Source organism: Macrotis lagotis, chromosome 5 (genome assembly GCF_037893015.1).
Source record: "Macrotis lagotis isolate mMagLag1 chromosome 5, bilby.v1.9.chrom.fasta, whole genome shotgun sequence".
In the NCBI taxonomy this organism is placed as follows: domain Eukaryota; kingdom Metazoa; phylum Chordata; class Mammalia; order Peramelemorphia; family Peramelidae; genus Macrotis; species Macrotis lagotis.
The window spans coordinates 71,278,075-71,296,111 of NC_133662.1; positions in this window are offsets into that span (position 1 = coordinate 71,278,075).

Consider the following 18,037-nt stretch of genomic DNA (forward strand, 5'->3'; position numbering starts at 1 on the left):
AGACCCTATCCACCATCCTTGGGTCTCACTCTCCTTATTCTCACCCATTCCATTTCAGGCTGGGTCCTCCTCGACACCCCACTTTTCTGCCCCGCGGGTCGAGGCACGTGGCGTCCATCGTGCGGCTCGAGGCACGGACTCTTGCCAGGCAGACCCCGTAAAGAAGAATCGTCGCAACCCCCTCTGATCGCTCCGGAGAGCCCCACGAACAGGTAAGTGACGTCTGCCTCATTCTTTTCTCATGGGTTCCAAGCTGTCTAAATAACAGGTCTTTATACGGGACCTTAAACTGGCACTTAAAGACAGGAGAGTTAAAGTAAAGAAAAAGGATCTTGTTAGATTCTTCCTTTTTATAGATGAAGTGTGCCCGTGGTTTCTGGTAACAGGACCTGAGATCCACCCAGGCAAATGGCAGAAATTAGGAAGAGATCTTAATCAGAAATTGAAAATAGAAGGACCCAATGCCGTCCCTGTTTCAGCCCTTTCTTACTGGGGTCTTATAAGAGACATAGTGGAAAGCGCAACCAGGGACCCCACAAAAAAACAGCTTCTTTCAGTTGCAGAGTCCTGCCTTCGCCCTCTTTCGCGTACAGCCTCTATAAAGTCTTTGAAAGAAGAGGAAGCGAAACCCCCTAAAACTCCAGCTAGATCTCCCTCAGCAGCTATTGAAATCCCCCCCAAGCAAATCCCTCTATCCTCCTCTCCCTTCTGAGATAACACCAGCAGAGGAGCCCATAACCTGCCCAGTGTTTACAAGAAATAAGAATCTCTGGTTCAGTCCAGAAATGGACCCAGATTCAGAGCCTCCAGACCCAGGCGATGAGGCAGAACTTGAGGAAGAAGCTGCTAGATATAATAACCCAGACTGGCCCCTAGCCTCCGCTCCCCCTCCATACCTAACTGCCCCTGCCTTCCTGCCCCTGGGGCCTAATGTCCCCTTTTCTCTAGCAGCCATCTCCCCTGGGGGATATCTTCTCCCCTCCAAGTGGCTCAGGGTCATCCAGGCAGTACTTACACGAGGACAGTTCCTCACCTGGAAGGCTGATTTTTTTGATCATTGTCAAACCATTGCTTCAATTACCTATAAAACTTCTAAGGGAGCTTATGAAAAACCCTCAAGGACAGGGCATTGTAGAAAGAGCCCACCAAACACTCAAAAACATGATTACTAAATTACAGAAAGGGTCAGAGACACTCTACCCCAAGATTTAACAATGCTAAAACTATTCTTAACCATGCCCTCTTTGTCCTCAATTTCCTCTCCCTTGATGCTAATGCCAAATCTGCAGCAGATCGCCTTTGGCATCCCACTACTGAACACAACTATGCACAGGCTATGTGGAGAGATCCCATCTCCAACAAATGGCAAGGACCTGACCCAGTCCTTATCTGGGGTAAAGGACATGCCTGTATTTATGATTCATCAGCTCAAAATGCTAGATGGCTACCCGAGCATCTAGTAAAATCACATAATCCACCCAGGGAACCCCCTGAGGAATCCCCCTCTGTGCTCTCTTGTAGATAAAAGATCCAGCATGGAGGCACTTGTCCTGTGCCTGCTCCTTCCGTTGTCCTGCTCATAGCAACTACTTAACTACACTTGGGTCAGTCAAAGATGCTCAAGGATTCTGCATCTGGAGTACCTCGAAAGTTGACTCCATGACACCCTGGCTTCCCCTGTACCCAGATCTTTGTCGATTATCCGAATGGAACAGTGGATGGGACGCAGTATGGGGGTCCGATGATCGCATGACAGGCTGTGGCTCTCAAGATAGAAAAGAGAGGCTTGGGACCCTCTCCTTTTATGTTTGCCCGGGATACCATCGCTCATCAGCCCCACAATGTGGTAGAACGGGGGACTTCTATTGTAAAAATGGGATTGTGAGACGACAGGAACTGGGTACTGGATCACCTCATTAATGCCTCTGTACAAGCTTTGACCCAGACACAGAATTCTTCATTGGAAGAATGCTGGATCTGCTATTCCTCTTCCCCCCCCCTTCTATGAAGGTATTGCTCAATTCGGGAACATCACACACTCCAACAGAACAGATGATCTCAGATGGGGCACTGGGGAATCCCAAGGCCTCACTCTTACAAAAATCTCTGGTCAGGGAAATTGTCTCCTTGGCCCGCAAATGCTCCCCCCTCTTCAGCTAGACACAGTATGTAACCAAAGTACCCTTATTAATACTTCCTATAGATATGCTGTAGCCCCTCCTAATACCTATCTTGCCTGCTCCTCAGGACTAACCACCTTTGTGGACACCAAACAATTCCTTGAGAAAAAGGACTATTGTGTCCTTGTCTCCCTTTTTCCTCACCTAACTGTCCACTACCCGGAGGAATTCCTCCAATTTTGGGAACATGGAAGGGGTACCCTTATCAGAGACAAAAGAGAACCCCTGACAGCAGTTACACTTGCAGTCCTGATTGGACTTGGGTTTGTTGGCTCTGGTACAGGTATTGCCTCCTTAGTTTCCTCCAATGCACAGTACACCCAGCTTAGCTCTGCTATTGATAAGGATCTCTCAGAACTTCAAGCAGGGTTAAAACACCTAAAAGATTCTGTTGGCTCTCTAGCTGAAGTAGCATTACAAAATAGACGCAGTCTTGATTTGTTATTTTTACAACAGGGGGGACTCTGCGCGGCACTAAAGGAAGAATGCTGTTTTTTTAAGGATAAACTTGGCCTGGTAGAAGACAGTCTGCAAAGGGTTAAGGATAGCCTGGAAAAAAGAAAAAGGGAGAGAGAGAAAGGTAAGGGATGGTATAAAAATTGGTTTTCCACATCCCCCTGGCTCTCTACTCTGCTCCCAAGCCTTCTAGGCCCATTAATTGGCTTCCTAGTTCTAATTTCTTTTGGACCATGGGCCTTCCGGAGACTGACCAACTTTATCAAATCCCAAATTGACTCAGCCCTTGGAAAACAGTTTCGGTCTTATATCACCAATTGAAAAGCAAAGGGTCCTGTGAGGACCCCCAAATGGAACCCTTGAGGTTCGCTGCTCTTACACCTCGCCCACCTTGGTATGCGCGCATCTGCTCAAGGAAAGGCACCCCCTAAGGGCTGCAGTGATACCCAATGACAGGATTTAGTGCAACTCCATGACTTGGGAACATCAGATCCTACAGGAGATAACAAGGACCTTGCTAAGGTCCCCTCCTGGTCACGGATACCAAGCATGAAAATCAAGTTGCACAGCCTAAGACAGGGATCCTGCCCATAAATTTAAAATAAAAAAGGGGGACATGCCAGGGGCCAAGAAGCCCCCATAAAAAGAGCAAATAAATTCCAGACATACCAGGAGCCAAGAAGCCCCCTGTCAGATAAGATAAAAGGAGCAAACAAAATTCCAGGCATACCAAGGGCCAAGATAAAGGAAAGTCACCTTCCATTATCAAGAACAAACTGACCACAGACTATCCCTTCTCTCAGGCCAAGGCATACCAACTCCACCCCTAAGCTAATCCCCTTGTTCCTTCTCTACAAAATATAAGCAGGTATTTTTCTCAAATAAACTCAGACCCTATCCACCATCCTTGGGTCTCACTCTCCTTATTCTCACCCATTCCATTTCAGGCTGGGTCCTCCTCGACACCCCACTTTTCTGCCCCGCGGGTCGGGGCAAGAAAACACAGTAGATGACAACAGCAATCTACTATTTGACAAACCCAAAAACTTCAGCCTTGGGATGAGAATTCACTATTCAAAAACAACTGTTGGGAAACTAGAAAAAAGTGTGGTAAAAGCTAGGCATAGATCCACATCTCACACACTATACTAAAATAAGGTCAAAATAGGTACAGGATTTAGACATAAAGAGCAATACTATAGATAAATTAATAAATTAAAAAGTATTCTATCTATCTGATCTATGGAAAAGGGATAAATGTATGAGTAAACAAGAAGTAGAGCACATTATAAAGTGCAAAATGAATGATTTTGAGTATATTGAGTTAAAAAGTTTTTGCACTAATAAAATCAATTGCTACCAAAATTAGAAGAAAAGCAGAAAGCTGGGAAACAATCTTCACAACCAGAGGTTCTGATAAAGTTCTCATTTCTTAAACAGAGAATTGCATCAAATTCTTTAGGGTCACAAGTCATTCCCCAGTTGATAAATGGCTAAAGGATATGAACAGTTTTCAAATGAACAAATTAAAGCAATATATAAGCATATGAAATAAATGCTCCAAATCACTATTGATTAGAGAAATGCCAATTAAAACCACAATGAGGTATAATCTCACACCTATTAAATTAGCCCAGATGAGAAAAATGGAACATGATCAATAATGGAGAAGTTTTAGGAGGACTGGGACACTGATGCATTGCTGGTGGAGTTATGAATGGAACTAAACTTTCTGAAGAGCAATATGGAACTATGCTCAAAGAGCAATAAAACTGTTCATACCATTTGCCCCAGCAATTCCAATTCTAGGATTATATCCAGAAGAAATTGTAAAAGGAAGAAAGTCCTACATGTTCCAAAATATTCATAGCAGCCCTTTTAGTAGTGACAAAGAATTGGAAATTAAGGGAATGCCCATCAATTGGGGAATGGCTAAACAAGTTATGGTACATGAATACTATGTAATATTATTATTATTCTATAAGAAACAATAAATGGTCAGACTCTAGGGAAGCATGCAATGACTTAACGGGATCTGGTGCTGAGTGAACGGAGTAGAGCCAAGAGAACAATTTACACATCATTATTATGAGATGAATAAAGTAACTTACCTTGGTAGTCCACAGAGCTAGGGCAATGGTTTTTGACAGATTATGAACTATATTATCCCCAGTCAGAGGAAGAAAAACAAAACAAAACAAAACACACAGGAAAAAAAAACACCCCTACCAAATCAGATGAATATTTTATAAAAATTATCTCCTTTGTATTTTTCCCCTTAATCCTAATTCCTCATGCCAAAAATTACTAATTTGTAAATATGTTTGACAAAATTTGTATGCAAAATTCTAACCTGACTGTTCCTAACTGAGGGAAGGGGTGGGTGGGAAGGGGGGTGGTGGAGGTAAACTTTGAAACTTGAAAATATACATGTAGAAATGGATGAAAATAAATAAATTTGAAAAAAGAAAAGCCTCAAGAACAATTTAATTATTCTGCCAAATGTCTGCTATTTGGTTTCAGAAATTCTCTATGATATATGTTTATCTGTCTTTCTATCTATCTAGCTATCAATCCATTCATCTATCTATCACCATTTGTCCAGATAAAAATAGATGATTGTTGAGTTAGAACTGGAAAGGACTTTAAATCTCCATTATTCCAATTATTTTATTTTAAAGCTAGGAAAGTGAGACATAGATGAAAGTTGTCCCCTAAATAAGGGTATATTCATTCTCATTCTCTCTCTCTCTCTCTCTCTCTCTCTCTCTCTCTCTCTCTCTCTCTCTCTCTGTCTTTCTATCACACACACACACACACACACACACGCACACACACTGTCTGCCTGTCACTTAAGCATTATTTAGATAATGCTCTCCAAAGAATTGATATGTACAGGAAAAAAAATGAGTACTGAGAGGACCTGGGTTCAAATACCTCCTCTCTTCTGAATTTAAGTGATGGTTACAGTTTTGCACCTCAGTTTCTTCATATGTACAAAAAGGTAGGATCTGATAGTCTATAATGTCCCTTCTAACTCTCTAAATTTATGATCCTATTTTGAACACAGAAAGAAAGGATTTCTGATTTTTATCAGGATTGGTAACTGTTGATATGAAAACCTGCTGATGTAGGTGAACAATAAAACTACAGCAAGTTGCCTGACACAACTGAGATTCCTGATTATGATCCCTGTTACAATGTGACAAAAGTAGAATTTGAACTTGAGGAGGACCTTCTAAAGCCAGGAATGACCCTCTCTTCATTACAGCTGATTTGAATTTTGAGCTACCACCATCAGGGGCTCCTAGCCCAGGTGGAAGCTTTGTGGTCTAGCTATAGAGAGCCTGGCTAATGTCCAGGCTTGGATGCAGAGAAGATTCTAATTAACAAACCAAATTCTGTCTTCCCCTTCAATGAGCTGAACACTAGGTAGGTACAACTTCTTCCAAAAAAACAAAAAAACAAAACAAAAAACACTGCACTTGAAGGAAGATGCTTTTAAAGAAATAATTGAAAAGTCTAGTCTCTCTTTACTGAATTAGATTGGTAAGGGAACTTCAGGGGGAAGTTTGGTGACAGAATTTAAATCTTTGTCATTGGATTATGAATGTGATTTCCTTTGGGAAACCGAATCATACTACATTTAAATTCATATTATTTTTTTGCCCAGGACTCTTTTAGGGAATACCTAAAATTACTCGGATTTTCTTTCAGTTTTTATGCCTCATTTTTCAACTTTTTATATAAGTGAAGTTTTAAAAAGTCGTAATATAATCAGGTTCCTGTTTATATTTTTATCCTTTTTACCTAATTAATAAACTTTGTTAAAATTTTTCCCTTTCACTGTCTTTTCCATAACCATTTCACACTATAACCTGATTTATAGGAAGCAGGACTTCTGGTGATGGTCTGAATGCTTTTGGTGTCTCTTGATCTTTGAATATAGTTTCCTCTCCCATATTAGTGAGGCCCCTTGGAACTCCTACAGTATCTGGTTTCTGGTACACTATGGTATACAAGGCAACTTGATGTTTCAGCATTGTCAGGTTGTGATTAAATGATATGGCCTTTCTTCTCAGAATTTTAACAATACTCCCTTGGGAACCCAAAGACTTTGGTTTCCTAGAAGCTATCTGGTGAATCATGGGAATAACTCTGCTAGAAGTATTTTTCCTTAGATGAATTAGATAAAATTGAGGCCCCTACAATGGTTCATAATTTCCTAGAGGTGTCATCTTTTTGTTTACTTTTTTCAAAAAATATTGCAAGTCTCAAAAATTTTTGAGTAAAATTTTTTTCCTGATGAACACAGCATGCATCTATATCTTTGTCTAAGTATACCTATCTATTTTTCTCTGTTTTCCTGTGTCTCTCTCACGTCCTTTCTTCTTTCCTCTTTCAGATTGTCTCTATGTTAAACTATCTAAGTATCTGTCTCTCTTTGTCTCTCTCTGTCTCTCTGAGTCTCTTTCTCTCTTTGTTTCTCTGTCTCTCAGAAACTCTTAGAAAATATTATATTCCAAGGGATGACCTTGTTTCTCTAATGTCTACAAACTTTAGTTTCCATTTACCTCATCCTGAAATTGTATTGCCTAATATTGGAAAGACTCAAGCACTGAAAATTGGTCAATAGGTGAAGATTATTTTCTCAGTCTGCCTACAAGGTGAATGTGTTGCAATCTGCATCTCTCTGTGGCAGGAATTCTCACACAAAGTCACACATCCTATAGAATCAGAGGGTAGCCTCTAAGCCAAAGAGGAAAAATATGGCAAATTAGAAACCTTCCTAAGCCTTTAGAATTTCAGAAGTATATATACCACTCTTATAGGTCATCTCTTGTCTCATTTTCTCTATATGACTGGCCACTTGTTTTTCTAGTTGAGCATGTCCTTAATGATATCACCTTGGAAACTTCTGGTATGAAAATCATAGATTTCAAAATGTTTTAAATGTAAATTTTTTGATTTTTATCTCAGCTTTATTTATGAATAAATATTCTTTCTCCCCAGGTGGTGAATCATTAACTATATATAGAACAAAATTGAAAGATAGAAAAAATAATTCAACAAAATCAATACATCAACACATAAAACAGCATAGCTGATTTTCCACAATCATATTTCCTCCTTCTAAAATAATAGAGGGATTTTCTCATCTCTTCTTCACATTAGTTGTTAGAATTACAATCATAACACCACAAATTTATATCTAGAATAACCTCACAGACTATCTTATATTTTTTCATAGGAAGAAACTGAGGCCTATGGAGGTAAAGGCATTTGCACAAAGGCATACATATACTAAATAATTGTGTGGCACTTAGTTGCATTTTCTTTTCTTCTTTATATTTTTCTTTTCTTCTTTCTATTTAAATTGTTTTAGTCATAGTGCATATAATTTGCCCAGATTCTATTTACTGCATTTTTAATTGCTTCTTATACATCTTCCTTTGTATTTACATTATAATCATTGTTTCTAAGAATGCAGTAATATTCCATTACATTGTTAAACCATAATTTATTTAGCCAGTCACCAACTGATGGACAACTACTTTATGTGTAGTTCTCTGTTGTCATTTAAATACTATTATGAATATCTTGGTGTAAATTCAGTTCTTCTATAATACTTGTTTTGAAAACAACACAACTGATATTGTAATTGATATATTAGGGGGCAATTTTAGCATAAAAGGAATTGTTTTCCTTATATTAAATTTCATTTTCAAGAAACATCAAGAACTTGTACAGATTTCACCTTCACAAAAACACACAAGCTAGCTGCAACTCTTCCAACATGCTTCAAGCAAAGTTCAGGTCTTTTTCCATGGTAAATTGCCCTATTTATTGTATATCTTCTGGTACAATAAGAACTGTGATCAAAGGAGGGCTGATCTGAACATTTTACATTCCATCCCCTCCACAATCAGTGGAAACCTAGACTCAGCCTGAGCCACAACTCAAGACTATGGTTGCTGCTACTATTCATTGTATGATTTATGTATTTTTTAAAGCATTTAATAGATATGAAATTTTGCTGTCATTTTATTAGGTTCCAATATTTTTTAATGTGTCATGAATAAATAATATGCCTCTAACCCCATTTGCCCCATAAACCGTGATTTTATTTGCTCTGTTTAAGTATAATTTGGTAATATTTAAGAATTTGTAAATCTTGTTATTAGCATAATTGACTTTATGTGTGACTTTTATTGCTGTCTTTAACTTACTTTTGTTTATGTGTCTATTGAGTTATCATAGTTATTTTTTAAGCATACAAAATCTTAAAGAGGAATTGCCTTTACAATCTGAGGACTTACTTTCAAATTCCATTTCAGTCATTTATAACTTGTTTGAACTTGAGAGAGTCAAAATCTCTCAGTTTCTGTATGTGCACATACTTAGAGGTCAGCTATTTTGGAATATATCCATATATAAATGTTAGAAGCCATCAAATCTGACATATATGTATAAATATATTTCATATTTAATTGAAGTATTATATAATATAATATCCTATATTATACTTCATACAGCACACACAAAACATGCACACACATGACATATATATAGTCTAACTTGCATGACACATATACATGCATTATAACATATATTAGATTACATATGATAGAATTTAAGCTTGAAGGCCTCTAAGTATATACATATGCTATCCATCTATCTATCTATCTACCTATCTATCATCTAGCTAGGTGGTACAGTGGATAGAATAATAACCTAGGAATTAGGAGGATAGGAGGCACTGGACATTTATTAACTATGTGACCTTGGGCAAGTCACTTAACCTTGATTGCCTTTCATTGTGTGCCTAAGGTCATACAAGTAGTAAGAGTCAAGTGTCTGAGACCGGATTTGAACTCCTGCTGTCCAGACTCCAAGGCCATTTCTCTGTCCACTTATCTATGCCACCTAGCTGCCCTGGATTATTTGTAACTTTAATTCCTTTGATATTGTTGTTTCCTATGCTTTATGGTTGTATTATATCACCAAGAGATATTAGTGCTAATGATCTGTACTTGTGGAGATGTGTCAATAGGGATTCTGCTACATCATAGACTAGTTTTATCTAACATTTTTATAAATAACCTGGAGAAGGAGTAGAATAGTTCAGATTTTTAAGTTCCTAAAAGATATCATGAGTTCTATGTAGCAAAATGCTAAATTATCATGGGAAACCACAAAAAGTTTTCACAGATCTATATGAGTGAGCAGAGAAGGGTCAATTGAGTTTGAAAGTGTGCAAGGGCAAGGATCATGCATTTGGGGGTAAACTTAAGACTTAGGCAGAGGATTCTTAAATGTCAGCCAGGTCCTAAGAAAAAATTCTTGGAGTACCTGTTCACTTCTCCCTAGAGATATTGGCTAAATGTTTTCTCAGGTATAAAAAAAGGAGAGAATAGGATATTTTTCTGTGTGACTTTGGAAAAGTAACTTAATTATTCTAAGCCTCGTTTTCCTCAAGAGTAATTTTTTTTCTGGCTGGATTTGAGTTGGAACAAGATATTATTTTTCACTCTCCAGACCCTCATTGCTAACACTTCAGATATGCAGAAGTTAAGTTGTATCTCTGTTGTGAGATGAAACTGTCCAGGATGGCTAATCAAGAAATTTTTCTGATACGAAACATAGAACCAAAAATAATCTATAAAGTAAGACCAGGTATCTCTTTTCTAGCAATAAAAGGATTGATGATAAGTTTAAGAAGGCACCTCATCTTAAATCAATCTTACCAAAGTAGCACATCCCTCCAGATTACCAACACTGGTTGTAATTTCCCCAGCATGGCAGTCTTGGGTTCTCATCAGATTTTCTCTTAAACACTCAGCCAAGATCTCACATTCATCTTAATGCCTCTGCTTTCAACAAGATTCCAGAGAATGACAATTTAATGTATCAAGGATTCTGTTGTAATTGTTAAAAAAAAGACATGACAAAGACTGAGATTTGATATCACAGTGTATAAAATCATTAAAGGATATAGAAAGAATGCTTATCTTAGAACTAGTTCTAAATCTGAGATTCTTATTCATCATAGGCACTCAATGCACTATTGTTAAGTGATTTGATTAATGAATGAATTCTTTAAAACTTGGGTCTTGGTTCATAGGAGTAAACTCAGAAAGTGTAGAGGAGATAGTTTTAAGATTTTTCAATGCCAAAATTTGAGTAGCTAATGATCACTGTCTAGGGCATAGAGAGACAGACATATAAGCAACCAACATTGAAAGCAGACCTAGTGTCATTAAACTACCTCCCTATTAGGAGTGAATATCATTTCTAGATTTAGAGTAGATTAATTTATTATCTTTGCTTAATTCCAGAAAATCTTGAAACCTTAGGAGAACAAGAGTGAGTATATTCATAAAGTACTAGTTTATATAGAAGTAGGCTAAATTCAGAGGCATCCAGATAAGATCCACTAGAGTACCTTGAATATAGGTCCATATGGGTGTCTGTAGCAACAGAGGACTGGGGAGAAGCTGTGGTAGAGAGGAGATGCCATTAGATTTTAAATCAAAAGATGTGAGTTTGAATATTGGCTGTGCTCCTTACTACAGCAACTCTGCTAGCTAGGATAAGTCATTTAAGAACTCTCAAATTCACCTGAGGGCAACTAAGAGGCACAGTGGGTAGTACCAAACTTGGAGTCAGGAAGATTTATCTTCTTGAGTTCAAATATGATCTTTGGCACTTATTTTGACTCTGATCAAATCATTTAATCCGGTTTGCCTCAGGTTCCTAAGTTGTAAAATGAACCCGGGAAGGAAATGGCAATTAATTGTAGTATCTTTGCCAAAATAACCCTAAATGGAATTGCATAGAGGCAGACATAACTGAAAAATGACTGAACAACAAAATTTTACTTTCCTCATCTGTAACATGGGGATGAAAATACTATTTGTATTACAACCTCACAGTATGTTCTTTGATGCTCAAATATGAACATGGATATAAAGTGTTATATAAATATCAGATACTATTACTGTGATCTCTATTACCTGTATTAGTTTTCTTGGTGTCAGACAGATAAGTGTTATCCCAGTTGTGTTATTTGAGATAGAATAAATCATAGGACCAGAGAACAAGAACTAGAACTAGAGCCTATCTAGTCTACGTGGAACTGAGAAACAGAGAGGTTCAAATGACTTTTCAAGTCATTTCACAGAAGTGGCAAAGAAAGATAGGATCAGAATCCAAGAACGTTGCCTCAAAATCCAGCATGTTTTCCACTACACAAAATACATCAGTAAAACAGGGATTATAATAATGCCTCACAAGGTTGCTTTGAGGCTCAATTACGAAAATGAATATAAAATGTTATATAAATTTCAGATACTATTACAGTTGTTTAAACAGTTCACATTTTCATGGAGAAAAATCCTATGTAGATCAAAAGATGGATTTTTTTTTTTAGGTTTTTGCAAGGCAAATGGGGTTAAGTGGCTTGCCCAAGGCCACACGACTAGGTAATTATTAAATGTCTGCAACTGGATTTGAACCCAGGTACTCCTGACTCCAAGACCACTACGCCACCTAGCCACCCCGAGAGATGGATTTTTTAAGGTCATCTACTCCCACTCTTTTCCCATGCCATTTTTCTCATTTCACAGGCAAAGAAACTTCAGGGATGAGGCAGAAAGGTTAATTATCTTGTCCATGGTCACACAGATATTAAGAGCATTCAAATCTAAGTCCTCTGATTCCAAAATAAATGATTTTTCCCACTGTATCATGAACCTTCCAATTTAAGCAAGGGTGCAAATAAGGCAGAGAGGAAAGCCCAGATGGATTCAACCTGGGGAAGTCTGAGAAAGTAAGACTATGAATCTAAAATTAAAAACACCTTTACTTAGTGTCTGGGCAGCTCAAAGCTCTTCAGATGGATCATCTTCATATTGAAACCATGTTAAACCTTAAGGCAATAGTCTGGGGAGGGGCTAAAGAGATTCAAGGATATAGGAGAAGGTTTAACATCTCTGTCAGAATCCTTGTCCTCTGTAGCTGATCTGTCTTCAAGACTTGGGGTAGGGTCCTGACAGAAAACAGTTCATGATGGTAAAGATGAAAAAAAAAAACCCAGAAAGAAACTGCCCCAAGAGTAAATTAAGTTGAAGGAAAGCCAGGATTCAAAGGGGAACAAGAACTCTGGAAATCTGTAGGAATTGAAAGGATGGGGCAACAGCAAAAAGGATAGACATTGACATAAATTGCTCACTCTGTTTTGCTTTTTTTTTTTTTGTTTTTTTGCAAGGTGAATGGGGTTAAGTGGCTTGCCCAAGGCCACACAGCTTAAGTGCCTGAGACCAGATTTGAACCCAGGTACTCCTGACTCCACTGTGCCACCTAGCCACCCCTGTTTTGCTTTTCTTTATGGGGCTTGGGTTTCACTCTGGAGGTACTGGTCCAAAGCATATGCATAGTATTGAATATTTATTTAAATCACAAAATCTCCAAGTTAGAAGAAACCTCAGAGGTTGTCTATTGCTTTCTAATTCTGAACAAAGAAGATAATATGTAAATCTCTTAGAACAGTTCCAGTGACTGACTCATACTAGATACTTTATATGCTTATTCCCTTTCCCCTTCCATTCTTTTACATGAAAAAGGAATTCCTGCCAACAATATTACTGATAGACAGTCATCCAGGCTCCACAGAAAGATCTTTATAGATGGAGAACTCACCACTCCCTTAAGACAACTCATTCCACTTTTAGATAACCCTGAATGTTAGGAAAATATGTCCTCTTCTTCCTCCTAATAAAGCACTGGATTTTGACTTAAGGAGATCTAAGTTTGATTCCTGCCTCATATACTTATTAATAGACTATGAGATCCTTTGCAAGTCATTTAATCTTTTAGACTCAGTTTCCTTACCCGTGACATGAGGATACAATTGCATCAACTTCATAGAAGTAAAGTGTTTTTTTTTAAAGTGCTATGAATATTAGTTATTATTATTAGTTAAATCTACCTAATTTTGACTTGCCTTTGGCATTCTTTCAAAGTAGATTTTAAGAGATTTTGTGATCCTAGAAAGCAGTTTTTTTTAATGCAAAAGCATTAAAAAATAATTAACAGACCTTGAATTTCAAGTCAGTTACATAGATCCTGAATTGGGAGACAACATATTGGAGTGGAGTCATCCCAGATTTGGAGTAAAGAGATATTCCAGCTAAACTGAACTACTTCCTGCTCCCTGGGGGTTTGACTTGGGTGCTGGCTTCTATTCCTCCTTGGTTTCCTTCTATTAGCTCTTATCCTGAAGGCACCAATAATTGACTGGTGTTGATTGCTCTGATAGTAGTCTCCTTCAATACTCCACATATTTTGCTTCCCAGGACCTTCCCTGGCCTGTTTTTTGCTATGGCTCCTGCCATGTCTCTGGGAATGGACTGCCAGGTGCTGGGATTGGCACTTCTCCTGGATTGTGGTTTGGATGGTGGCTAGCTAGGTACTGATCTGACTCTATTTCCTGCTGTGTATCTATCTAATCTATTTGTATTCTGCTCTGGGTTTTTCTTGAAAGCTTCTGCTATAAATGTTTTGAAGTCCTTCTCTTCTGGGTTTGTGTCTTGGATATCCCTATCACCAAAATAGATCTTGATGGTAAAATTCTTTTACAATTTACTCATTTTTCAAGTCCTACTTTTTGAATTGGAACTTTTTGTTAAACCAGGCACTGTTTTCTTCTGGAAGAAATATGAGAACCCTCCTTGGTCCTGTTTTGTGAGTATTGAGTGTTATGTACTTCAGAAAACTCACAGGCAGCTCAGGATAAAGATCTGAAAGCTTCCAGTGGACTCAAAACATTCTGACCTAAAGCTTCTCTTGATTGTTGAATCCTGGTTTAAGTTTCACTAGCTTCTAACTGTGGTTTGCATATGAGCACCAAAATGATTGGCTTGTCCCTGATCAGAGCATGAGAAAAGCTTACTGGGTTGGTTGGATGACTGCAGTTTCAAAGCATCAGATCTGCGGGCTCCTCTTTGGTCTGAACTCCCTTTCTTGCATGTTCAACTGCAACCTTCACACTGAGTAGGGTGTTGAATCTGATACCCTGCTCAAGGATCAGGGTCACATAGCTGCTTCCAGCTTCTGTTGTTGCATCTTGCCCCAGATTTAGTCTCAGGACTGGGAGAGATCCTGTTCCCAGGACCCCTAGGTACTAATCTTCTCCCCAATTTTATCTAGTACCTAATTCTGAGGTCTAAGCAATAGATCTTCTAGTTCCCACTCATCTTAGCTCCTTCAATAGCATTAGTTCCCTTTAGATCTTGCCTTTCTATAAGCACATTCCAGGGGCGCAAACTAATCCCTCTACTGTAATTGGTCCAGTGACCTCCCCAATAAACCTTGGTCTTCCTGTGGACCATAGAATTCTCTGTGGACAAATTTAGACTAGAAAAACAAGTAAATCTAGAATGAAAAATAAAATAATTCACTATTCCTTTAAATTTTCAAATTAAGAAGATTTTTTATTTTTCCTAAATCTTTTTGGGTTCTGCAACAGTGTATGTGTTTGTGCATGTGTGTATGTATAATCATTTATTTTATTTTAATGTGCATCAGGTCATGTCTGAGAAAATTTAATAAATATTTCAAACCTATATTTCTGGTAAAAAGTCTGATTTCTTTCTGTTGTAAGAAATAAAATGTTATCTCCTCATATGTTAATTACAAACTCAGGAAGACAAATGATTAGAAAACAGAAAATTTGTCCTGCCCTCAAAGAATTCTTCTTCATTTAGACCAGATAACATTGAATAAGGAATTGTGCAACCTAATATTGCTCAACCTGATCTTCAGGTCTCCAAGGAGATCAATTATTTCCCTTATCCTTTGTTTATGTTAAATAATTCCTTCTTTCTCTCTCTGTGGATAGATGGTTTCTACCTTTGTTTGGTGGGAAATCCTAGAGAACAAATTTAATGTCTAACATATTTTAAACCTAAATTTTAAGTATTTCTTTCCATGTTTTTCTGGATTCACCACATTCATCATCTTATAGGATAGGAGCCATTATATTCATATATCAAAATTTGTTAAATTATTTCATGGTCTATAGACATAGTTTAACTATTAGTAATCTCACTTTAAAGCTAAAAGACTAAGACTGTGAGAGGTTAAGTGACTTGCTGAGGATCACACAGCTAGAAAAATATGAAATGAAATTTAAATACATGTCTTCCTATCTTAGGACTTCAGCTTTAAAGTATTACTCCATGTCAAGCTGCCTCCATGATGACTATTAATATTTATCTGATTAGCTCTGCCAGAACTTCATTTCCACTCCTCTAAATGCTACATTTTTTTTTCATGAGAATCAGTCATGATTCATTCTCGGGGCTTAAGGGTATTCTAAGTATCACAGCCTCAAATAAAAGCACCTGAATCCTGCAGGAATTCACCCTGAAACAACCCAGGCACCAATACATACTGTACTGAAAATGCATTAATTTACACTTCCCTAATTGGCTATTTTCATAGTAATTAGCTAATCACATTCTCTGAATCCCTACAGTTTTCATCCTCCTTACTCTCAAACACTTTTCCACAATATAAATCCAGTTTAAAATGGCTGGGTGCTACCTCCAAATCATACACTTCTATTACTAGCTACAGAAAAATTGCTTGATGTTTTTTTAAAGCCTCTTGAGACTGGCAAAATGCTTACTGACTTTCAAGTCTGGAGTCCTCAGAATCTAAAACTGTTCTCTAATATTGTTTTATTTAATAGTTAGGAAAAATATCAATATTGAGATAAGATGATTTTTTCAAGTCCCTAAGAAATAAAAATCTCTTAAATTTTAATTAGTCCATGTTATTAATTTTGTCTCTAAATACATCTCTGAATTTTAATTACTTGAGGTTCAGGTTTAGTTGTCAGTCTTTGTCTTGTAAATATCATTCATTAATCAAACAAATTCATCTTAACTACTTTTCCTCACATTCCAATATTTTTTCAAAGAATAATAAAGATCTCAATTACAATTCAGGAGATTTTTTCAAAACAGTGTTATCATTTCACTGAATAAACTAAAGGTGGAACAAAAATCATTTGATTTGACATTTTGCAATCAATAAGTACCTGGAGGAGAATATCAGCCTGAACAATGAGTCTCAGTCTATCCTCAGTGAAGTATGCTGCTCTTTTTTTAATAGCATGAACTCTGATTCTCTGAAGGGGGTAAGAAAAAAGTAATGAATATAAATATATATATATATATATATATATATATATATATATATATATATGAAATGAATGACTGCTGGGAGCGATACTCTAGGGCAATTTTACAATTGGATGTGTCTTCCTTAGAAATGAAATTTGTGATGTTAGAGTTACATGGAATTTGGGGGATCATCTGATACAAACTTGCTTTTTCAGATTGAGTAAAACTGAGTCTCAGTGAAAGTTGTATGCTAATAGATTGTGTCAGAGGCAGAAAAAAAAACCCTCCTATCTTTAGACACCTAGGTCATTGTTTTTCCTCCTTTACTGCCTTTCTAATATTGAACAATTTGGAAAATGCTAGGAAAAGTTTTGAAGGATTGTGCACCCTCTTGAAATAGAGCTCTGTAAATCTTTGATAAAGCTGATTGGGTTTCAAAGGCATGTGTCTCAAATTCCAATCACTGCTTGCCCCTTGATTGGTCAATAATATATCCCAATTCAAGTCTTACTTTCCCATTGTCTGGATTTTTAATGTCTCAGGGTGAGTGTAAATAGAAATTGTTTCAGTTTGGGGGAGAAACCCTATGTGTCTTTTCCTTCACAGATTGATTTTTTTTCTTTCAGGAGGCAAACTAAGTCAGTTTTGCCTCATTTTTTATGTACCCTTAAATCACCGAATGGGTATTGCTTCAGACAAAATGATACCTGGCAAAAACCTTAGCACAAAAAGGCCAAGGTCTCCCCCTCTGTAACTGGGGCTATCTCTAGTTTTACCACTGCATATGTCTTACCACTGGACTCAGCTGACTCTGGAGGAAAGAGTGGGACTGATGACTTTGAGCAATCCTATCCCACCTAAATTCAATTTACAAGCAAATGAAGTTATCACCTTCCTGACTTCATTGTTCTTCCTCAAGAATGAAGGATGGGGAGGCAGCTAGGTGGCACAGTGCATCAGAGCACCAGCCCTGGAGTCAGGAGGACCTGAGTTCAAATCCAGCCTCAGACATTTAATAATTACCTAGCTGTATGACTTTGGGCAAGTCACTTAACCCCAATGCCTTAAATAAAAAAAAAGAAATGATGAAAGAATGAAGGATGAATATCATTAATGTTGTTACTATTACTGTTTCTACTGTTGTTGCTGCAACCACTAGTACTACCATCAATACCATCAACACTACCACTACCATTACCGCTACCATTA